The sequence below is a fragment of the Maniola jurtina genome, chromosome 14 (genome assembly GCF_905333055.1).
Source record: "Maniola jurtina chromosome 14, ilManJurt1.1, whole genome shotgun sequence".
Taxonomy (NCBI): Eukaryota; Metazoa; Arthropoda; class Insecta; order Lepidoptera; family Nymphalidae; genus Maniola; species Maniola jurtina.
In genome coordinates this window covers 12,387,035-12,412,249 of record NC_060042.1, presented here as the reverse complement: position 1 = coordinate 12,412,249, position 25,215 = coordinate 12,387,035, and the positions used below count along the sequence as shown (strand labels likewise).

The 25,215-nt window shown below is 37.4% G+C and overlaps 1 protein-coding gene across 3 annotated transcripts in view; it reads right to left on the bottom strand.

Moving 5' to 3' along the window:
* Window positions 1-25,215, bottom strand: part of LOC123871834 (protein tweety) — a 97,653-nt gene that overhangs the window by 21,496 nt on the left and 50,942 nt on the right. The window lies entirely within an intron of this gene.

The following is a 25,215-nucleotide window of genomic DNA, read 5'->3' as shown; positions in this document are numbered from 1 at the left end:
AGAAAGCTTAAGTTTTTTATCGCACTAAATCTAGAACACTTGAGCGATTACATTAATGAGTCAAATGGGTCGACGTAAACAGATCTTACCCTTAAGCAAGATAATATGATGCTATTTATAACAGAGAAAACCGGTTAAGTGTGAGTCGGCCTAGCACACGAAGGATTCCGTACAAGATATACGTACCTAACAATTTTATGATCTACAGCTTGAGGACCGTCAAAGATTTCATAAACATGCACATATTATGTTTCTAGGTAATCGAATGAACAGAATAGGTACTCCTTAAATAAATTGACCCGCATTCGACCTAAACCAACAAACAACATAGCTTAGTTACAAAAAAATGTTGACGGCTGTTTGTTCGGATGCACATAAAGATAAGCCTGAATAAAGTAAGTGAATGTTTGTATTCGTTGATAAGACGTCCCAAACATATCAAACAGTCAATACCTACTTGAAAGCAAAGCGACATACATATGGCCGAAGTTCTCACAGTGGATTGAACGTCATTCCGAACACACATGACGCTGATTAGAGATTTATTGCTCGATATCTTAGCTTATGAACCGTTTACTTGTTATAATTAACTTATAAAGGTTCGTTTAAAAGTCAATGGACCCGAGATTATTCAGCGAAAGAAAGAACTTATTAAACATTCATTCATTTGAAAGTAGATACAAGGGAATTAACTTTTTAAAGAGATAAGAATATGAATTGTGGGACAAAGTTAGATTGTTTCAAGACAAAATGAGAAGTTTAAAATAAAACGCCATCATTCTCATAATAGATATGTACGTAATAGATTATGATTGAATGTTTTATGAAAAATTATACTTATACATAAAACATTGACAGAAATGTATATTCCCACTACTACCAAACTTTAGTGCCAATCTTTGTTACATTGAATTGTTACGCTTTTATCCTACGTATTAAATAGTTTAAGATTTTACTTAAATTCTAATCAGGATAGTACAACAACATTCACTTTATTGTACTTCCTCGATCCTTCCGAGGTTCTGATTGCTTCGCACCCTTCCACTTTTGGTTAACCTAACCAATTTCAATCAAAATATTGTAACGATAGAGCTACGAGTAGGCTACGGTTAAAATCTAGTTCCTGTAATAAATGTTTAATGCTATCAAAATCAATAGCATACTGCCGGCCATAATACGCGTCGATAAGTATCTGTAAACCGTCTATAAGCTATCATCGACCATTGTGCACCCATCAGTTCTGCAGAACCGTTTAATATTTTGATGGACTTAAACAATGAGGAGCCATGTTGAAAATTAATGTATGCCATCAAATCAAACAGTGCGTGATCTACTGATTCAACTATGTACATAGTCCACAGATGATATTAATGTTATGGGGTTATTGCTCAATGGGTTATTGTCTCCACTATAGAACTGACTATGACGACTTTTTGCAATTAAAATCTGGTCATATTAAAATCATTTCTAAAAAGTCGGACTCGACTAAATACCGCTCATATTAACAATTGCCAAAGTTAAAGCTAGATTTGAATTTGACGCGGACAAAATCTAGTAGTTACATGGTTACGTTCAATGTAACCATGTAACTGATATTTTTTTTAGATATAGAAATACATATTTCCTGTCCAATTTGATAGAAATTGCTGAGGATGAAATCAGTGTCTCCCTGTATTATGTGTATTTTGGAGTAGTGTAATTTAATAGAATAACACAGTACAAAGTTGCTCTCTATGCAGAATAAAGTTCCTCTCTATGCAGAATGGTCGAGAGCTTTAAATGCGCTTTTTTGGACAACAATTTAGACATTTATAGATTTATAGATCTTTGGCTATTTGTAGGCCTCAAGCCATCTTAGGATATATAGTAGATAAGTGCATGACAGAAGTGTAATATATGAAATCATCAATATTTAGGGTACGGTAAGCTAACCTTTAAACCACGCTTTATAGTGTCACGCACGTTGTCATAACATTGCCATAATATTATATGCTAACAAAAGAGACCTTGAAATCTGCTGTATAGAATCTCTTGTTACTATGTCTAGCAGATTCCTTTGTTGTACTTTTAGTATTGTCATATAGTTCTCTATGAATTTTTGAAGACTCCTCTTGCGTAACGGGTGCAAAATATCCTAAATAAGAAATTCCACCTCGGTGGTGCGATGCTTTGGTTGGATATTCAAATGGTCAGTCGGTTGGATATTTTGTTCAGTTTAGAACAGACAAAATTGGTTGTTTGAAAGAGATCGCTAGCGATAATCAAAAATTCCTATACTTTGTTTGGTATAATTTTTGTTCTCTGTACCGATTTTGTGGTGTACAATAAAAGAATATTAATTCATTCATTCATACAATCGGACAAAAAGTCAATAACACGTACATTGAAAAAATCTCACAGATTTAGGTCCCTAACTAGTGAAAATTTATTAGTGCAAATGTTCTCTCATAAATCCGTCCATCAGTGCGGGAAGCAGCCGTCACTATCTATATTCCGTCGTATCCGGGGTCCGAACATCGATGATCCGTATCGGACGGCGTTCTTCCTCCACACCCGGCGTGGTGATGCCTCAATTTGTACCTACTAGGAGGCATTTCAAGCATTTACACATTTAGATTTTTGTCTTCGTACTAACCGAAATTACACTCTCTTTCGCTCCTACAGCAAAGTTGACTAAACACGAGATCAGTGAAATCCAAGAATAGAATTTAGGTAAATAAAAAAAATAAAAACCCCCATTACAACAAGAAAAGAGTCTAATTTTTGAGACAACACCATTCAGTAGAAACAACCACCACAAAGAGTATTAAACTGCAAGTCTTTATCCATACTCCATAGTAATATTATAAATACCAGCTATAACACAAGCTATGATAGTTATTCTCGGCCCATTCGTTTAACGGATTTGGTACAGAGATAGCTTGCCTCCCAGAGAAGAACACGCTATTTTTCGTCCCGGAAAAGCAAACGATTCCCACGGGATTCTTAAAAATGTAGTACTTCCCATAAATCTTTGTCAGGAAACATCCATAAATAATAATTAAGTATTCATTTTGGATTATCCGATTAGCTATATTATTGAAACAGTTGAATTGGGATTGTTGTTATTTACAAGGCGGTAATACGTCGACTTAAAAAGAATCATGTTTCCATATTGTTTATTGTATTTCATATTGTTAAATAAAATCAATTCTAGTACGAAAACACATAATAATATGTTTTCCCAAAGGTACATCATGATACATGAATGTCTTTGGCCAAAAGGCATAAATCCCTCATATCCGCTACTACACTCGTACGTCAGCCGACGCAAACGGTCCACGCGTTTCAAAACCATCAATCTACATTTCAACGTCTACGTCACCCTTTTTTCTCACGCCGCAGTCGGGTTGTCTGATGTCTAAATTAATTTAGCTCCCGACGCTCCCCCTGTGACGTCATCGCTGACTAAACCTAACGGTCCGTGGATCGTGAGTCGTGACTCGTGACCTATAACTGGTTTAAACGAGTTTACTAACAAATTGACCTCAAGCACGGCGCATGTTGGGATCCTTTTCGTTCACATGCAACTTAATAAACAGCGATTAGCTAACTCTGATGTATTGCGAATGCGAATGGGATGTTCTAGCTAAAAGCGTGTATTATAAAGCCCATCTTCTTCTTCTTTATGAGCCCTTATTTATTTATTGCACATAGGCCACGTCATGCATACGCCATTCTTCGCCTTGCTGGGCGAGCCACCTCTTAATTTTTCTCGCAAGCTTGGTGATGTCGTCGGGCCAACGGGATGGTGGTCTTCCAAGTTCCATTCTTTTCCCGGTACGTGATCGTGGTTTTCTGTTTTCATCCCAATAGCAAACGGGTCCATCAGTCATCTCTCGCAGATTGCAATCCTGTAGTGACCACGACTTGGCACGCAACTGAGTCAAAACACCAAATTAATCGTGGTATGTACCCTTTATCTACAATATAATAAGTCATCTGTAGTCCTACAGATACCTTAGATAAGCATACTCAGAATCATTTAAGGCATTAACTGTATCCATATAAGGTCTTATTATTCTGGCTACGCGTGTACATAATACTACTAGTTACCGGTGCAATGCTACTATTGCGATGCTCCACATAGAAACAATTTGTGTCTTGGTTTCAGCCTGAGGAAGTTTCCAATCAAATGCCTAGCGGAGGCAGTTGCCTAATTGAATAATCTGCATACTAGACGCTCAATTATTCTAGAATATCCAGTCCCCCACTGGTAAGAAATCCGACCTCGGAAGAAACGAATTTTTTAATATGCACAACCTGGAGTAGAGGTGTTAGGCGATTTATTAGAGTCAAGAGCCTTGACTAGACTATTAGATACGAATATAAGTTGACGAGTTAGTAAAATTCGTCGGTATACCTACAGTTACTAAACAATTTAGTTTACTCAAGGTTCAGAAATTGAAGAGAACTTAATAAAAATCACTATGACGACCCATATTATAAATGCGAAGAACATTTTGGCTTCTAAGCCAAAACGTTCATGTTTAGCTCTGAACTTATTAAAACAGACGGTAAGGTTCAGAAAAGCTATGAAAAACCTACGATGTTTGAATTTGAAATAGTAAATGGTAAACTCAGGCAAAGGTTCAGAATAACATCATGTAAGGTTGTAAATGTAATGTAAATGTAGAGTTCTCTTTAAGTAATTAAATATTTATACACGTATATGATATAGCATGAATTCATTTACTCGTAAGTACTTAATTAAATACACACGTACTGTATATGGACAGGTATATAGCAGAGAATAGGTAGGTACCTACTGCATTAAAAATAGAGCAAGTTATTGCTGTAAAAGGAAAGTCCGTGTTTCTAATTAAAATACAGAGCCATATTTCACGAGGGACTGTTAACATTAATAGCCTTTGGGTTTCCCTTTGACTGACGCATGCGCTCTAAAAAACGAATACAAAAGATGTATTTGTTGAAATTAATTGTGTTAGAAACGTTACAACTCTATCAGTCTTACGGAGTCTTGTTTGTTTACTTACAAGAAATTAACGCCGGAATTCATAGTCAAGATAGGGGTTTCTTTAGAGGACCATTCAGATAACATTGTGTCATGCACAACCTTAATGCATTGCATAAAGGTTGAATGTGACACATGTCGTTTGAATTGTCCTCTAAAGAAGCCCCTGTCTTCGCTATGAACTCCAGTGTAAGAGATTTAACAGTTTGGAATTTATAGACGCAACTAGGTATACTCGTAGTTTTTTCCGCAACTTCGTTTGCGTGGATTTGGATTTTTCAATGATATTTTTGAAAATAATCTCATAATTCTAGACCCAGTAAATTGAGCTATAAGTGTGATGATTTTACCAAGCCCCTTTTTAGGCACCAATACAATACCTTTGACAAGGGAATATTAGCCATTTCAAATATGACTAATCTCTCAAATTGAGCAAAAGCTTGATAACCACTGTGTTCCCCCGTAGCCGGTAGTATCCATGACGGGTTATCCATCCTGACGAAAAAAAAAAAACGAAAAAAAAGGTGTAAGAATGAGAAATAGCCGGGGGCCGCTGACTAAATAAAATAAAACCGCTATACAAAGTTTATTGGCAAATTGGTAATAATATTACAAAACAAAAGTTATTAACTTTCAATCAATCAGATCTAATTTCGATTTGGTCCTGTTGAATTAGTTAACGTTTGGTTTACTCAATATATGTTTAGCCGTGGCCGTGATACAAATAAAATTACATGCCAACGCGGCGACCACTAAAATTATGGAGCGTTCAAATTGAATACGTTAAGCGTGGACTCAGTTCACAGGAGTAAATTAAAATTAAACCTTCAGTTCTCTAACAACTAAAATAGCCACAATAGAACATATAAGTACAAGGAACTTTCAGATTGGTTTAGTTTTAGTTAGCTGGTATCGCAATCGTAATTAATGTTTATTTTCTTGCCGGCTCAAATTTAAATTCAAAATATTTTTATTCAATTAGACTTTTACAAGTACTTTTGAATCGTCAAGACTCAAGAGCATCTGCCACTAGTTTGGAATGCCTTTCTCAGTAGAATTTGCTTTCCGAACTGGTGACAGTCTTGTCTTGCTTAACGATTTGGCTTTGAAAGGCTTACATAAAATAAATATATTTTCGATTAAACAAAGTTAATGTTAAAATTTAAAACTGCACAATCGTTGTAATTTATGAGTATTTAACAATTCCCTAGTTTTATTATTCCACGCAATTCAATCAAGGTCAAATACATCTTCAATTTTCTCTACTGCCTATTGCCTCCATAGTCTGAAGAAGGCTTCATCCCATTCGCTTCTTTTCCTACTCGAACTATTAATCTCTCGCCACTGAATAAAGAATGTCTCATAGAAGAAAGGGATAGAGAATCTAGAACCAGCACACTTTACACTACACAGCTGCAGTAAGAATAGGAGAGACAAGTGTCTGTGTGTCACAACTCACAGCAAATCCCATAGCGTGTGTCCCCTGCCCAATACCAATCGTACTATTATTACTACATATTATATTAGTAGTATGGTTGAACCCACGTGGATACCCGGTGAATGGACCACGTGGGGAGCGGGCGCGGTCGTTCGATACCTCGGAGGCTGCGCGCTGAGCAAACGCCCGGAACCCTCAAAAACCAGCCAATCTAGACCTACCAACCCTCCCCTTCCTCCTTCAATCACAGTACAATGGAGAGATGTTTCATATTAAGTTGAGGTCACAATCGCTGGTGCCTAACTCGTGTGCCAATTACGCAAGAGCTAACCAACTGGAGTACTATGCCAGTACGAGATCTAAATTTGATAGGAAACTAAACCCGTTCCAAAATAACTGCACTGCTATCGCTGTTGACTGCGGCTACACTATTATTCATTGAACTACTAGTCTACCTAAACCTATAAATCTGAAACGCTTTGCACTGGAGTCTGACAGATTTTTTGATAACCCACCTATGAACCGGAAAAATTGGATATAAAAGTTTGGTTGGAAAATTCCGAGGATTACAATTCCTGTATGAGTTAAATTCTTTCCTGCATTTACCACTATCACACTAATATTATAAAGGCGAAAGTTTGTATGTGTGTGTGTGTGTGTGTGTGTGTATGTTTGTTACTCCTTCACGTAAAAACTACGGGACGGACTTGGCTGAAATTTGGAATGGAGATAGATAATATCCTGGATTAGCACATAGGCTACTTTTTATCCCGGAAAATCAAAGAGTTCCCACGGGATTTCGAAAAACCTAAATCCACGCGGGCGAAGTCGCGGGCATCGGCTAGTATTGAATACTTTTCAAAACAAATAAAAAGGAAAACTGACATATTTACGAACAGCTCAAACCCCAGCAGAATCTAGAACCTTGTTTAGCATGTACATATATGCTGAATACTCTCAATAACCTAACTCCGACACTAAGAAGAGATTTTTAGAAATTTAACCCAAGCGAGTTACAAAACAATCAATTAAAGTGGATGCAAAATAAAATGTACCTAGAGGTTTCTACGCAGACGATAGCACTGGTAGGTATACACTATTTATAGTTGATCGTAAGGGCTCTTTGAATGCTAAGCAAATAAAACAATTAATGGATTAACTACTTATTTGCTTTAGCTGTACACGCTTGCTAGCCCCTCGCGGGTCTATGACCTCTCAAGTTTTTTCATGTTTACCATAAAACCTCAAGGCTTCGTTGAAAGTTTGCACCCTTAGGTCATTGACATTCCACGAACGCGTAAGAAGTACACCATACAACTATTACGCACCACAGGATAGCGTTATAGAATAGAATAGGACCATCGCAAAGGATTTAAAAACTGTGCAGTAAAATCAATCATAGTTTACAATAAAATACCAAAGGCGTTTAGAGAACTTCCATTAAACTTATTTCAATTAAGGCTTAAACGGTGGCTAATAGAAAGGTGCTTCTACACAGTAGATGAATTTTTGACATTCAAAGAATAGTAGTTTAAATAAATGAATCTTTAATATGAATGACTCTGTAACTTAAATATTGTTCAATTTAAGCCTCCATATCGTAACGGTCCAGAAGAGGACTGAAATCGAGAAGGAATTAAGTTCTAGCTTCACACCCTAGCGTTTTTGTCATATCTACTCTTGGTATAAGCTTCGCTTAGTGACAGAGGAAAATTAGCTCATATTTAAATAATATCATCACTGCCTTGCAACCCACAGCTGGTAATATGGAAACCTTCAATCTGAAAGTGTAGCTATGGGCGTCTTTTAACCATAATCACCATATTCATATTACTGATACGTAGGTCTAAGGAAAATAATGAAGACGGACTTAACCTGAATAGGAGAATAGATCTTGTGGGTCTGGTCTACTCCCAGAATTTTTTATCAATATGACATTTTGTCGGAAGAGCTGATGCCACAGCTATAATACCCAACTTGAGTCTTACAGGAAACTCGCTAGGTATAAGCACGGATCTTTAAATCAGCTTAGCTAAAGCCCGAGCGTCATCAATTGAACATCTCTCTCGCGGGTTTAAAACGCTTTGTCAAAAACAAGTGTAAATTAAAAATTTATAACACCCCCGACAAGTGAAGGCATCTTGACAGCTTGACATAAATTTGTCAATTGACATAATATTAAGAACCTAACGGTTATCTAACCTTCTTTTCTACAAGAAAACTAAAAAAGAGTTGATAACTCTTAAACGGCTGAACCAATTTTTTTGGATTATAGCTAAGAACTCTCTCGATCGAGCCACCTTTCAAACAAAAAAAGGAAATTAAAATCGGTTCATTCGTTTAGGCGCTACGATGCCACAGACAGATACACAGATACACACGTCAAACTTATAACACCCCTCTTTTTGGGTCAGGGGTTAATAAAAAGGCCGCGTGCAAGGCGCAAGAATGACTTGCTATCACACTGATGCTTGGGATGCTGGCATTAAACTTTCAATTTATATCATGTCTTATCACGACATAACCATTGCATTATTAAGAAATCTAGTGGCTACGCATTTCACTCGAAAAAAATCTTACAGTCGAATATCATATGAACATTGCATCTTATAAATGATCTGATGTTCCCTTCCACTGGCCTTTTACTTTGATCTATTAATAGTAAGTGAATTTTTCTCTGATATACCACTATCGATAGCCGATACGGGGCTGTGGCTCTCGTATCATCATCATTAATCATTATGGAACGGTACTGTTTCTTCGCTGCTTCTAAACTAACGGTTGCATGATGAGTATCATGAGCGATTGATCCTTTTGTATGATCTGATATAATAAAAATTACCATTTTGAATGCTCTATGTCTACATAATGGCGCTACATGTCTGCATAACTTTAGAACTTATTAGGCGGGTCACCTCGTGATTACTGCCGCCCATGAACATTTATTTGCAGCACCAGCGCCAATGCGTTGCCAGCTTTTTGAGAATTTGTTGATTGGTCCCTATAATAACCCCATGCTGAAATCTAGTAAGAACACCGCCGAAGGAAGTTGGTTTCACAGTTGCTTTGCATTTGCGTAGAAATAAGATCAGGCACAACGGATGGTCGAAGTGAACCACGCACTTGTCTTCTATTATCACAGCAAGATCCATCGCATTTGAGTTTGATACTGGTCTGATAACTTATCCAAGTCCCATGCTCCCAATATAGAGAGGATGACCAATGTGATTTGAGCACGACTCTTCTGACTTAGAGTTAGACTCATAAATCTTTTCATTTCTTTTTATGGCAGTTCACAGATATAAGCATTAACAGAAAATGAGTGAGTCAGTCAAAATAAAACCATAAAATATGATGTCTCACAGCTTCCCAGTTACTCGTAGATAGATTTCAGTTATCCTCTACGAAGGAATTTAGGGAACATCTCACAAGACAGAAAATATAGAAAACTATGTAGTTACAAAGCAGTCTACGTACCTACTTGGCACAGTTATGTGTTTCTAAGTGGCGCTAGTATTTTTAATAAGCATCAAGTAAATTAATTGAATTTAACCATAAAAACCATTTTGAATTTAAACCATTTCATCCAAGAGTCAAACACTTAAAGGTGTTGTCACTTAGATCCTGTGATCTATTGTTTTTATGTTTAGACTATTTAGAGTTACAGCCTGTTTTGTATGCCTTCTTTCAATAAAAATAAAAATAAAATAAAGAAAGCAGCGAGGAACAGCTTTTTTCGGTTGTTTAGTTATCTGAAGAGATATGCAAAAGCAAAACTAATAAAACCAAATAACATAGAAAATAAATGTATGAAGTAAAGACACCAAGAGTAGCATGAGTCCAAGAAATACGACATTTGTATCCCTAAAAGCGCGAAGCCGAAGCACTTTCTCTCAACAACAAAACGCGTTCAAGAGCGAGACGCCTATAAACCTAGTTGTTTATTACAATGTCGGGGAATTACAATGAACTGCGGTGGTGTAAGGGAAGAGCTTAGAGGACCCTAAAACGTAGGGAACGATAAAATTATCATGATGCCTTGTCTACTAGTGATACTCCTTTTAAACGCTTAAGGCGCAGGACCTTAGACAATGAGATGGCAACTAATCTTGAGCCTCAATAGCTCAACCGGTAAAGGAGTGGACTGAAAACCGAAAGGTCGACGGTTCAAACCCCGCCCGTTGCACTATTGTCGTACCTACTCACAGCACAAGCCTGACGCTTAGTTGGAGAGGAAAGGGGAATATTAGTCATTTAACATGGCTAATATTCTTTAAAAAAAAAAAAGATGATATCACTATGCGTATATTGCCATACTAAGATTTTCCAATTCTCATGATAATTTGGTACTGACGCCATCTCATTATTAAATTATCATAACCTGAATTAGAAGAATTTGAAACGTCCCAGCCTAAGTCCAGATCCAGTTCTAGCGAAAGTAGGCCTCAGGCTAAAAACAACTCCAGGATAGGTAAGCTTCCTCAAAAATGGTAAATTATTTGACGATTCAAAAGCACTTGTAAAAGTCTATTTGAATAAAAATCTATTCTATTCTATTGAAGTGATTCCCCGTATACTAGAAAATCAAAGAAGTGATCGCTACCATCTTGTCTCTTGGACGCCTGCACTATAGTGGCACTATACAATACTTCGACGTATGTGAATGTCGTAAATTCTGTAACTTTAAGAGCAGTATGTTCGTTTATGTCGTGAGGCACACTGGCGCACAGTTCGAAAGCCAAAAAGGGTAGCGGTGATTTCTGTATGTAAACTAACTACTGTACAAAGTGGAGCTATCAGAACTTGGAATTTCCCGATACTATTGTTATGCCATATGAAGTACTTGGGACTTGCTTGTTGCTTTATACGTGCTTTTTGGTGATTTTTTAGAAGTTCTGAATTTTAATGGAAAGATCAGTTTAGGTAATAAATTGACTCAGTTGGCTACTAAAGCAACTAACTGCCTGACTGAATCAACTTGAACGAAAAGAAAATACGTTTTTTTCAAATCGATTAAGGATATTTGAATCACCATTATTTGTCCATTGAACATTAAGGGAGTCCCATATATAAATTGGAACCAAGCCAGCTTTTTATCGATTTTTACAAGAGAAGAAAAATAGGAACGGAAAAATAGAATAGAAAAATAATATACAATGAAGCTCTGAATTAATATTATAGTTATTTCATAAGGATATGTTAATATTCCTTATAACATTTTTGCTAAGGTTAAAATACCTCGATTTGGCGGCACCTAATAATATTTAATCATTCATATCTACACACTTGATCATAAAATAATATTAATTAGTTCCTACACCTATATTTTTACTAATATGATTTATTTAATAATATGATTTACTAAGACATGCTACCTAGTTATATTTTACTATACCTATATCAAATCTCAGCCTTTCTGGAAAGCTTAAAAACGCCTCAGTAGATACCAGTATCTATTATAACACGTCGAATCATTCGATCATAAAAGAATCACCTCCTATACCCTTACCCGAAAGGCGTGAGAAAATATTTTATCTCGGCGTCCCATTTTCAGGCGCGGATAAACTGAAATCCGGTACGAAGGACCAGCAATAATGGTCGAGATTGGAGTCATTGTGCCCGCGGACTTATTTACGACTTCGATTTATCTACTAAAAGTGGAAATTGGGCGGACGTTTCCTAGGGCCTGTGACGTAATTGAATATGATGAACGCTTTCGTCTCTTTGTCACAGTTCACGACAATTAAACGCAAAAAATAATGGCACGAAATTAGGTTCACGGCATTAATTTCATTACCAAATTGCACGTGTAAACGCCTAATTTCGTAATGCATACATTTAATTTCGTAATGCATGTATTACGAGATTTGAAGTTTACACGAACCTATTAAAAAATATTTAAGATACTGTCTTCCGCAAAAAACCTAAGCCCCGTATGTTGATTTTGGTGATTTGAGGACCAGAGGAATACTAGGGAATATAACTAGGGAGCTAAACTTGGATGAATCAAACACTAAACTACGTTTGTATGGTGACGGAAATTCTGACGTTGGGGTTTAACAGCGGTTAACGTCAGAATTTCGGAACACAGCTTAGGTAAATACGGCATTTAAATTAAGGAGGCCCAAAACCGCACACAAGTACAGGAGTAGGTAAAACATAAAAACTTGAGTACACACCATTAAGCTTTAAAATGTCGGAACTTCCACGTTTCCATTTTGCGCAACCTAAATGCGCTATTCATGTTTTATATAGTCCTGCCGCAGGTTTTATTAAAACAAAAGCGTACGTTTTATCATCATATAAATAATTGTAGGTCATATTATTATACTGTTATATGAAACTGCGAGAATAGCTAAATGAGTGAAGCTAAGGACCATTTGGTGATGCGCACTCAGTCTCACGAACCTAAGTGGTAGGTCTGTATATTGACTAGGGTTTGAAAATAGGACTATTTTTCAGCTCCGGAGTCGGGTTTTGATACGCAGCGTTCCAAGTCCAGAGTTCGGGAGTTACGAAACTTCATTTAAAAAAAAATTGTGATTAAATAATGCGTTTGAGTTGACTATTTCTTGTGCTCAATGAATGTTCAAGTCTGTTAAGGTGCATGAGACGGGTCTGCCCGCGAAATTCAAATTTAATTTGGTTTTTCGCTATTTGTGAACTAATACGACAAAGTAAGCTTATGGCACTTTAACTGCGCCAATACACAACTTCAATTAAAGTTTTTTTTCCAACCACAACATCGTTCCAATCGAGTTTGTGACAAAAACGTAAGAACATTACTGCACGCGGTAATTACACGGCAGAGTTTTTTAGAGAGTAGGATTCCTGTCTCGTTATGGACTCCGCAACACCACAACTTTTCAACCATTTATTGAATTGAATACCACTCGTAAATGGTAATGAATTTATTGAATACTTTATACACAGCTTTCTCTAGATTCCTTGCGCGCTTCCTCTTATCAGCATACTTGAAACTTGCTTGTCCGATTTCTCAGACCATCTTTGACAAAGTTATACGAAGACGTTCTTTGAAAAATCATCCACCAGACAACTCGAAGTTTAAAACTATCCAGATCTAGATTTAGGAATTAAACAAAGCACATATTTAAGAAATGATGAAATATCTAAGTTATGGCTAGTCTGACATGGAAACTGTCAATATGGAAATGGACATGTGTAAATTAAAAATTTTCAACACCCCCGCTTGGCACCCCCGACAAATCATTTTCAAATAAATAATTATGTATATCTAGGCAACGTCCATCTTGACAGCTTATAGATTAGATAAGCTTTGAGATTCATTTACAGTAGATGCAGTAGAACAATACAGTGCGACACACCGCCATGCCAGTGATTAGATAATCTTTGTACTATTAAAAGTCTAAAGCATCATCCAAACCTGCGCGACCAAAGCGACAACGAAGCAGGAAGTAGGAACGTAGCCGCGCGGCGCTGGCCTCCTACGATATTTTAACGGCGCCATGCGTGGCGTTACACACCTAACCTACGTAAGTGACTACAACAGTCACAAATACTTGATCGCAGTTATTTAATTATTATTGTTTTTGTAAAAATTCTGTGTATTTATTAAGTGACTATAATAAATAAATCTCAAATTTCGAAATGCATGTATAGATTCGCGTCGTAGACATCTCGTCTTGCATCCTGCGTTCATACCGCGCAGGTATAGCCGTGGCTTTATTCCGTAGGTTACTAATAAATATCAGAAGTTAGTAGTGTCACAAAACTCCATACGGAATGAAATCGTTTATCTCAACGGGCGGCGATTTCTCAGAGATTCCCGTGCAAAGTTTTAAATGCCAAGATTTTTATCTCACCTTAATATTTTTCTGGCGATATAATCTATATCGTCGCTGTTGGGTGTCGCATACGCTCTGGGAAGGGCGAACTTTTGGGAAACGAGATTAGAATATTTTATAACTTGACGATTGTTAAATAAGATGAAACTTGAGAATATTTCTGATTTTGCACATAAAGTTGACAATGTTATGCGGAGAAGAAAGGCACAGAAACAGTGGCGTGCGCGTCATACAGGTATAAAAGCACTGCTTACCCTAGCTGTTAGATGCAATACAGATTTGTATTATGACTGTCTAGTAAAGAGGAACCTATCTAAATAATGCCTATCCTGGCTTCAAACCCTGTGCACGTTCTTGGACAGAACCATTGATAAAAAGCGCAGAACAGTTTTAAAGTCTCTACGACTTAGCAGTTAGGGCAGCTATAGAAGTCAAAGTTAAGGTCACTTATTTATTACAAATGGTACACTTTTTGACTGTCAATAATTGTTGAATATGTAAGATAATAATTAATTGATGTAATGGTGATAATAAATTTTATTGTAGAGTGTATTGCAATACTTTGTAGAAAGCATTAGAGATTATGGAATAAATCTAGGCAACAATATCTACAATTGATTTTTCACGCGATATAGAAGCAATTTTAGTGCGTGTACAGTAATGGGCAATTTCTAGGTATTGATAAACTAAAGGTTATCCATTACAAAGTTACAACTAACAACTAAAGCTCTAAACTGATAAGCGTTGTTATTCCCGGTGCGTGGGACGATGCGATTCATATCTACAGTTCACAGGCTCGCCGCAACCAACGTACGTGACGAGCCTATATTGCGATCTAAAGCATTTCAAAAGGAGAGCGAAATAATACTATACATGACTCATTTACTGATGTTATTGAAAAGTTCAGAAGTGGGATGCAATTCGTGATTTGTGGTATTGAATTTCGCATTACTTCTGTTTTCATGAAGGTTGGCGACAATTTGAGAACACAATGGATCGCAACAATGATCTTCGTTGCAACCAAAACTTTATAGTACTTTCTGTTCATGTAATATGTTGGAGTTATTCCTAGTATTTCTTTTACAATACAAAAACGTCAATAATGAGTTATAGCTATCTTTTCTTACAATATATTATAGCCAGCCATCTAATGCGTCAGTTCTCATAGTAACTGGACCAGATGTCATTATGTACGAGTATCTACGGTTAGTGTGGTCAGAAACAGCTGCCGAGCACATAAACTATTTATAAATCGACTAGCAGATGCCTGTGACATTGCTTAGTAATGACACACAACATACAAGTAACAACATACAAGTAACAACAATAATAACAGACAAGTAAATAAAATTATAAAACTAATAAACTACATGATGGCTGCAACTTCGTTCGCGTGGATTCCGGTTTGTAAAAATTCCTTGGGAACTCTTGTATTTTCTTGGATAAAATGTAGCCTATAACTTATGTCTGTCCGTGACGCCAGCTATCTCTGTACAAAATTTCCTAAAAATTTCAAACGCATTTGTAATAGTAGTAAGTGATAATTAGTATAGATTACTAAAATATAAGTGGCTAACATAGTCCAGCGGATTAACAAGCTGAAGTTGCAGTGGACAGGTCATGGCTATCGCAGAACTAATGGCCATTGGAGCAGGCGTCTTCTAAAGTGAAGTAGAGACCGACGTTGGTCGTTTTCCAAACCTCAAGATTCAAGAAGGGGACGGGAAGGACGTATGCGAGGAAGACAGAGAACTGTGTCTGGTGCCGCTTTCTTGGAAAGGTCAATGTCCAGACTCCAGAAGTGGACGCATGCAGACCATTATTTGGATTGGATGTCGTTGCTCACTTGAACAATTGGCAGAATTTGCTAGTAGGTAAGCTAAAGCATACAAAATACTAATGCCAATAGCAAAATGTACCTATCTAAGGCCTAAGCCACATGAATAAAGATCCTTAATCTACATAATATGCCTGAGCCATGAATGTCTTTGTTTCGATTTTAGTTCGTTCATAATTCCTCGAAAGAATTTGAACATACTAAGCCAATTTTGATGAATGTCTTTTCTTCCCACCACCCACGCTCATATAAAAGTTTCATATATACATAATCTAGTCCTGACATTGACGTATCTATCAGTCTGTCAGACCCGCTAATGTGTTGTAATAGGTGAGGATAATGGAGCTGTCAATTACGATTACTCCTTCACCGAAGGCATTAAACCAGCGTATTCACTTTTACTAAATAAAATAATTAAAATTGTTGTCTAAAGAAACTGGATTGATCAATTTTTAACCCCCGACCCAAAAAGAGGGGTGTTATAAGTTTGACGTGTGTATCTGTGTGTCTGTGTATCTGTGTATCTGTGTATCTGTCTGTGGCATCGTAGCGCCTAAACGAATGAACCGATTTTAATTTAGTTTTTTTTGTTTGAAAGGTGGCTTGATCGAGAGTGTTCTTAGCTATAATCCAAAAAAATTGGTTCAGCCGTTTAAGAGTTATCAGCTCTTTTCTAGTTTTCTTGTTGAAAATAAGGTTAGATAACCGTTAGGTTCTTAATATTAATGTCAATTGACAAATGTCAAGCTGTCAAGATGGACGTTGCCTAGATATACATTATTATTTATTTGAAAATGATGTTTTGAAAAACTCAGATACTTTGGATCCAAGTCCAAGTTAATTAGTCCAAGTTAGTTAGTCCAAGAAAATCAGTTCAGCCGTTTGAAAGTTATCAGCTCTTTTCTAGTTACTGTAACCTTCACTGGTCGGGGGTGTTGAAAATTTTTAATTTACACTTGTATTAAAGATTACTTTCAAGGAATTTCTTTCATCTGGCCGGATATTGAAGTTTTTCTTTATTTTCATTTGCGCGCTAAAGTAGTTATTAATCATTGTATTTCGATGGTAATAATGGATAAAAACCTCCCCTCAAGAACAGAGGAGCGGAAAGAACCAACTTTAACGCCGCGCCTGTTTGACCAAAAAATCCACGCCAATTTTATTCTGCTTCACAAAATACTTTTGCGCACGTAGTTATTTATGTTCCAAGTGTAAATTAAAAATTTATAACACCCCCGACAAATGAAGGTTACAGTAACTAGAAAAGAGCTGATAACTTTCAAACGGCTGAACCGATTTTCTTGGATTATAGCTAAGAAAACTCTCGATCAAGCCCCACCTTTCAAACAAAAAAAAACTAAATTAAAATTGGTTCATTAGTTTAGGAGCTACGATGCCACAGACAGATACACAGATACATAGACCTGCCATGATTCGTAGTTTATAAGTAGTATTAGTAGGTAAGCAGGCCTACGGTTCGCCCGCTGGTTTTGTGGCGTCATCGCCGTGAATGTCAGGACGCCCGGTAACCCATTACTGAAATTAACACCTGAGTTTCCGACTCCATATTACGTAAGTGATGCTCACCGGCTTCACTGTTTACATATGTAAACACCGTTGTACGAATGAAAATGACTTTTTTGCTTTTTAATTACTTAAGTAATTCCGTGGTCTCATTTAAGTAACCTTTTTAAAAGCTTTGACTGGTTTTTTAAGGTTCCGTACCTCAAAAGGAAAAACGAAACCCTTATAGGATCACTTTGTTATCTGTCTGTCTGTCTGTCCGTCAGTCCGTCCTGTCTGTCAAGAAACCTATAGGGTAATTCCCGTTGACCTAGAATCATGAAATTTGGGAGGTAGGTAGGTAGCACAAGAAAAAGAATAAGTCCGAAAACCGTGAATTTGTGGTTACATCATTAAAAAAAAATTAAAATGTGTTTCAATTTTCAAAGTAAGATATACCAAGTGGGGTATCATATCAAAGAGCTTTACTTGTACATTCTCAAACAGATTTTTTAAAGCATTATAGCATTTAATTTATCGTACAAAATGACGGAAAAATATTTGAGTTCCGAACCCTCGGTGCGCGAGTCTAACTTGCACTTGGCCGGTTTTCATGTTGTCATTCCGCGGAAATGAGGGTTTCTAAAAATAATTTAATTGAATTTCTAATTCAATATTTGGTTTTGGCTTAACGTTCTACACCAAATACCAAAATTTCAGGTTTGTGACTCGCGTAGTCTACCAGCTAGAGACCTGTGACACGCGGGCAGACGGACAGACGGACGCACAGACAGCAGAGTGACATTAATAGGGCTCCGTTTTTACCCTGTGAGTACGGAATCCTAATAAAATCACTATTTGGCGCCAGTTATTCGAGATAAGTTTACCGGTCAATAAGAGTTCCTATATTTTGTCACCGCGGCTGTCAAAACATTTACAAGCACATTGCTATGAAAAGTAAGAGATTCCCTCAAGCTACTCGACACTGGCGAAGTGCATTGTACTGGTCTGGCACTACTAAAAGCCACCAAGCAAGAAAAGAAGAAGAAAGTAAGATATGCGTGTAGAGGATCGAACCGCAGACCCCTTGAATAGGAAGCCAAATGCTTAATCACTATAAGCTTCACCATTTTACCACCGAACCGCAAGACGTCGGGCGAGTTTCCATCCTTATGTCGTCGACATTCCATCTACACGCACGAAACGTTTTGCGTCTTCATTCCTCATACGCATGGCTAAGGTTTGGAATACTCTTCCGCGATCAGTGTTTCCTACCAATTACAATCCGGGTATCTTTAAAACAAGAGTGAATAGGCACCTTTTAGGTAAACGCGTCCCATCTTAGACCACATCATCACTTTCTATCAGGTGTGATTGTGGTCAAGCGCAACTATCTAGGGCTATAGTGAATAAAAAAAAAAAGCTATCGCAGCGTACCCAACCGCGCAACGCAAGGGAATGGTAATATGTATGTTCATCAGTCTATATAACATGTTTGGTTTAGTGTATGCAACAGTGCATTAACCTAGGCGTAATTTAGACAAATCGTATTTTATTAGGCTTGGACTCGATTTGGAGGCAAGTGGGACGGCAATTTACCGGTTTATCTTAGAATTACGTCTTCGCGAGTATTGCTTCACTTACATAAGTTTATATCATGACATCGCACTGCCATTACATGATATCACCCAGCCGTTCATAGCTTGTGAATTAATTTGTCAATATGGCTGAATTTTAAAATTGTTAAATATGTACATTGTACCTACTTAGTTTACTTACTTGATTAATTAAATTTCAAGTTATTTAATAAAAAGCAAAGGTACACTAAGGTGCAAAGCACACCTGTAGATCAGAATGGATCCGAAGCACAGTTTCTCAAACTTAGGTTTATTTACTTAGCATACTGTAGCATTAAGCATAGCGGCGCGTCTCGTGTTTTGTTTTCATGCCTTACACAAATTTCAACCAAAAGTTTGAATGTCAAAGTAATTAAGAAAAAGAAAACTGCACTTTGGCTCTACTCCACTCCGTCGGATAGAGTCCGCATCAGGTCATAACTCTTTGAGTGATGACTAAACAAAAAACAACGAAGTAACCAGAGAATAGTCATGAAAACATCATTCATCGCATTAGAAGGTAGTTTAACAGTCAGTTACAGCAGTGACTATCAAAACTACTCCACTCCGCAGATGTGCATTGCGCCTTAGGTCAATCGTAGCATGAGACGACCTCCAGACGCAAAACAGCCAATAACAATTCAATTGCATCGCCCGCGATACAATAATAACAAGTTTCATAGCAGCGAGCACGTAGGTAGCCATGTATGGATCAATAACCTACATTTTTTAACAAAGGTCGCAGGTTTCCCGCTTCCACTAGAGTTGTTGACTCATGTAGTGACTCACGATAAAGCCTTTTACCTTGAAATTTCAATATTAATATTGCAGCTCAACCCGCCTGACTGCAAGCTTGTCAAAAATTATTTGAGAAACTCTACCGGCACATAATGTAGCTACGACGTAAATCGCAATATAGAGAAAAGTAAAATATAATAAGGTGACTGGTTGGGCTGTTAATGGAGGAATTGATGACGTAGATAGAATTTTTCTAGGGCCCGTGTCTAGTTACCACCTTACCGACAAAGCAATATTGCGTTCCCGTACGATGCCACGTTGAAGTTGATAAGGGGTATAGGTTCAATTAAATACAGGGAGTTCAAATTAGCCTACTTTTATCTATAGTGCATCCTCACTTATCATGAGGTGAGACTGAGATCGCAGTCAAAGGTAAGTTGCCATCTAATCCAATAAGGTAGATTACCTTTACATTATGTATTAATGTACTAGCATTAAAGTATCGATAGTTATCGATGTCCGCGACGGGAAAAGGCATTAGAGCATCGTCGCATACGGTGAATTATAATATCTCAGGTCATGTTATAGTGTTACGAATCCATAACAAGTAAACCACGCATCAAAAATTCATGCATACATAGATATAGTTTCGCAATGCGTATGTACAAAGTGACCACTTGGTCAATTAGTCCGCTAAAATGAGACGAGACGATCACGTCGGTCTACGCATCGAATGGATTGTCGCGATCCTTTTGCAGATAAAAAATTACCCCATATTTATATTGTAAAATCATTTTGGTGTTTCTGTTTATGTGACCTCGTTGCGTATCCATTTAATAAATATTTTTATATGCGAAAGCGTTGAACTTTTTACTCTCTATCAATTTCAATTTGTTTATCCGAATGATATATTTTACTTGTATAGTGTTTCATTTCACTTCTAGAGAGCAGATTGTGAGTGTTCCAATTAATAAACTGATAGATATTGATGTCCAAATGAAAATCTTTTATTCTTTTTTATCCATCCTTTTTTTAAAGCATCCAGTGCACGGATTGAAAAATTTAAAATATGTTATCAAAGAGTCCTCACCGTTATTTTTAAAACCTAAATCCACGCGGACGAAGTCGGGAGCATCAAATAGTGCTTTATACGTGCCTGAGCCAGAACCATCGTCTACGACAAATGTATTCCCACGTATATGTTCACACGTCAAAGCTTTTTTACGTGTGAACAGATATTTGGGAATACATATTATGTTCTATTTGGACGTTTTTTAACGGACATTAAAAAACCTCTCGTGTAAATGAGTCCTAAGAATCAAAATACGCGCGGTAGTATCGTTTACAAAAAGTCACCATGGCCGATGTCCCTAACTTTTTTTTAATTCATTATAGGCAAGCGCTTGACCACAATCACACCTGATGGAAAGTGATGATATGGTCTAAGATGGAACGCGTTTACCTAGAAGGTGCCTATTCACTCTTGTTTTAAAGATACCCGGATTGTAATTGGTAACTTATCAAATTCCTCTACAGTAGATATACTCAATCAACATTTAACATAACTGTCTGTTGCACGCAGCGTTTCTCACAAACCATTACAGATAAATAACTGCCCACGCGCCGCCCACGCCCATGTAAATTGTTTCCCTTCGGTGAAAGTGCTCATTGAAATTTAATTGCTTCGAGTATTGAACACATTTCATGGTTCCCTACTTATTCACACCGAACTTTGCTTAGCTTCGGTTTGGATGTAGGATCTCTTTTTATAGGGTTCCGTACCTCAAAAGGAAAAAAGGAATCCTCACAGGATCACTTTGTTGTTTGTATGTCTGTCAAGAAACCTATAGGGTACTTCCCGTTGACCTATAATCATGGGCAGGTAGGTAGGTCTTATAGCACACATAAGGGGAAAAAATCGAAAACCGTGAATTTGTGGTTCCATCACAAAAAAAAAAAATGTGGTCACGAAATAATTAGTATTTTCAACTTTCAAAGCACAAACTGACTTCGTCTGTGTGTGTTAGCTGGCGGGCGTGCTCTGCCTTTTTGGAGTGTTTTTTTTTTGTTCAAACTGACTGGAAAGCGCTCTAAGGGGGTGCCGTGCGTGTGTCGGTGAGTGCCGGCACAGACGGGGTCCATACTTGTATAGTTTCCCTAACATGTTACAAATAACTACAAACTTGACATTAGCTAATCTTTGTAAAGCCAGACGAAAGAGGAAAACAAGTGTAAATTAAAAATTTTCAACACCCCCGACAAATCATTTTCAAATAAATAATTATGTATATCTAGGCAACGTCCATCTTGACAGCTTGACATTTGTCAATTGACACTTGAATATTATGAACCTAAGGGTTATCTAACCTTCTTTTCTACAAGAAAACTAGAAAATAGCTGATAACTTTTAAACGGCCGAACCAATTTTTTTGGATTATAGCTAAGAACACTCTCGATCAAGCCACCTTTCAAACAAAAAAAAGTAAATTCAAATCGGTTCATTCGTTTAGGCGCTACGATGCCACAGACAGATACACAGATACACAGATACACAGATACACAGACACACAGATACACAGATACACACGTCAAACTTATAACACCCCTCTTTTTGGGTCGGGGGTTAAAAAAGCACAAACTTTTTTTTTTAAACTTGCATAAACATTATCATCGGGAAATATAGAGTTACAAACAAGGCAAAATGTTAGAGCCAACATGGTTGCAGTAAACCCATGCATAGGGCCTGTCCACACATCTGTCAGTGGCGAAAACCGCTGCCGCCGTATCGGATTTCGCGGTTGCAACTAGCTATCGATACTGTATCTACAGGCATACTCTTGAACGTGATTGCGATTTCATTTACCAAAGTGCATTTTGTTTCGTAAAGACTCATTGAGGACTGACTTAGCTCATTAGGTTACAAAACTGAAATGGCAACGGGCAGGGTGCATAGTTTGAAAAGCCGATAGACGTTAGGCCTATAATGGCAACGACTGATTGATCGCTCTACTTGAGGTTAACCTAATAAAAACTCGCTCATTATGTATTTTCTTTCTATTATTTCTTTCTAATATAATATGTTATATTGGTATTTTATTTGAGGCCTTTGCTTCATGATCCATAAAATATGTAGTCGGCGTAATCCCAGTCTCGGACGGATAAATTGTCTTCGGAAAAGCAGCTACACAGTTAAATAGAATTAGCGTTATTTGTACCAGCAAATGAACAGCGCTTCTAACATTTTAAAAGCTCAGGTTCACCGCATAAATTAGATTAACGCTAACTTCAGCGACAATTAGTTTCGTTTACCCAAAAACTTACTCTCGGCGGTGAAAGTGGAAAACTTTTTGCAATTCAGATGCATTGTTAGTTAGTCCTTGACTGCGACGCCACCGGTGGTGAGTGACGATGCAGTCCAAGATGGAAGCAAGCTAACTTAGAAGGGAATGGAACAGTGTAACTAAATTCATATCTTCCCCTAATCGATTTCTATCAGACATCGTACCGGAACGCCAAATACGAGTAGCTGGATCTCTGCTAGCAAGGTGGTAACTAATCTCGACTTAAGCCTCAGCTATGATTTATGTAAAACATCGAAGTTGTCTAGAATCTAAATAAAGACCTCCCACATAGTCGTATTTTAGTGTAAGACTTCGATTCCGAAGGCCATCAAGAATCAGTGGTGAAAATAAAATAAATTGATTTATTTCATTTAGGACAGTTATTTCTTATGTTTCTTACGTTTGTGATGTCAGTAGATTCGAAAAAAACTTGTTAAAGTTTGTCGGAATAAAAATCTTTCTATTTCTATTTACAGCGGTAATCACTACGTCAGAGAGGACGTGAACACGAGGTCGGTTAACCGAGAATGCATAATGTGATAGTCAAATTACGATGTTGGATTTGACGGCATGGCTTTCAAGACTCCAGAGTAAGTACGCTGACAAAGGTAACGTTAGCGGGCGCACGTGGACTGTATTGCCACATCGGGTCGACGTCCGGTGGCCTTGCCCCTTTAGGTGATTTTAGATTTGCGATCGTAATAGTCAAATTGCGATGGTGGATGCGACGGAATCGTTTCAAGACTTCAGAATAAGTAAGCTGACAAAGGTAACGTTAGCGAGCGCACGTGGCGCGTCGACTGTATTGGCACATCGGGTTGACGTCCGGTGGCCTTGCCCTTTAAGTGATTTGTTATCGTAACTTACCAATAGAAGGATTTCGTAGTGATTTAAGTATATTATCGTATAGGTATCTATGCGTTTATATTTTTTTACTAGAACATAAAATGATATGCTAAGTAATATCTTTTACTAGCTGATACCCGCGACTTCGTTCGCGTGGATGTAGGTTTTTAAAATTCCCGTGGGAACTCTTTGATTTTCCGGGATAAAAAGTAGCCTATGTGCTAATCCAGGGTATAATCTATCTCCATTCTAAATTTCAGCCCAATCCATCCAGTAGTTTTTGCGTGAAGGAGTAACAAACATACACACACACACACACACACAAACACACATACAAACTTTCTCCTTTATAATATTAGTGTGATTTTGGACGATAAGTAAAACATCAATGATTAAAGAACCAGAATTTTTACACAAAAAAGAAGTGACGTTCAGTTCAGTATGTATGTATGTGAGTTTTTTTATTCCATCGTAACAATGCCTGAACAGATTTGGACGTATGGGACATTGAATCCTTACATCAATCCGAGTAGGTAAGTATCTACTTTCTATAAGAGCACTCTAGGCACTCATCCGATCCGAGTCCGGAAAATACGGATATAAAATAATCGGACCGAACGCGGATATTGCTTACGCACTAATCCGATCTCTGATCCAAATCTAAGCTAATCAGCGGACATCTTTGACATATCTACGTCATATTATGTCCGATTATGTCCGATTTGAATCCGAGGCACATCCGAGATATTCTCACGGATGACGGAGAGAACTTGGATAATGGAAGTCCAAGCTACTGCGAAAGTTACCATACAAATAGGTAGTTCTATGATTATTTCGGAACGTATGTTCACGGATTCGGATCGGATGCAGTGCGCAATCGCCCTAATAATAATTTTATTTTGAAAAAAATAAATAACACGGCTGTACGGCGCCATTTTCAAATGTAAAAAATGTTAAGTGTTAGTTTAAATGCGTGAGATAAACCCGGGAGTTTATAAGTGTTATCTTTCCGTCAATTGCGGCGACCAGATGAACCCATTGATGCGCGTGAGTCGG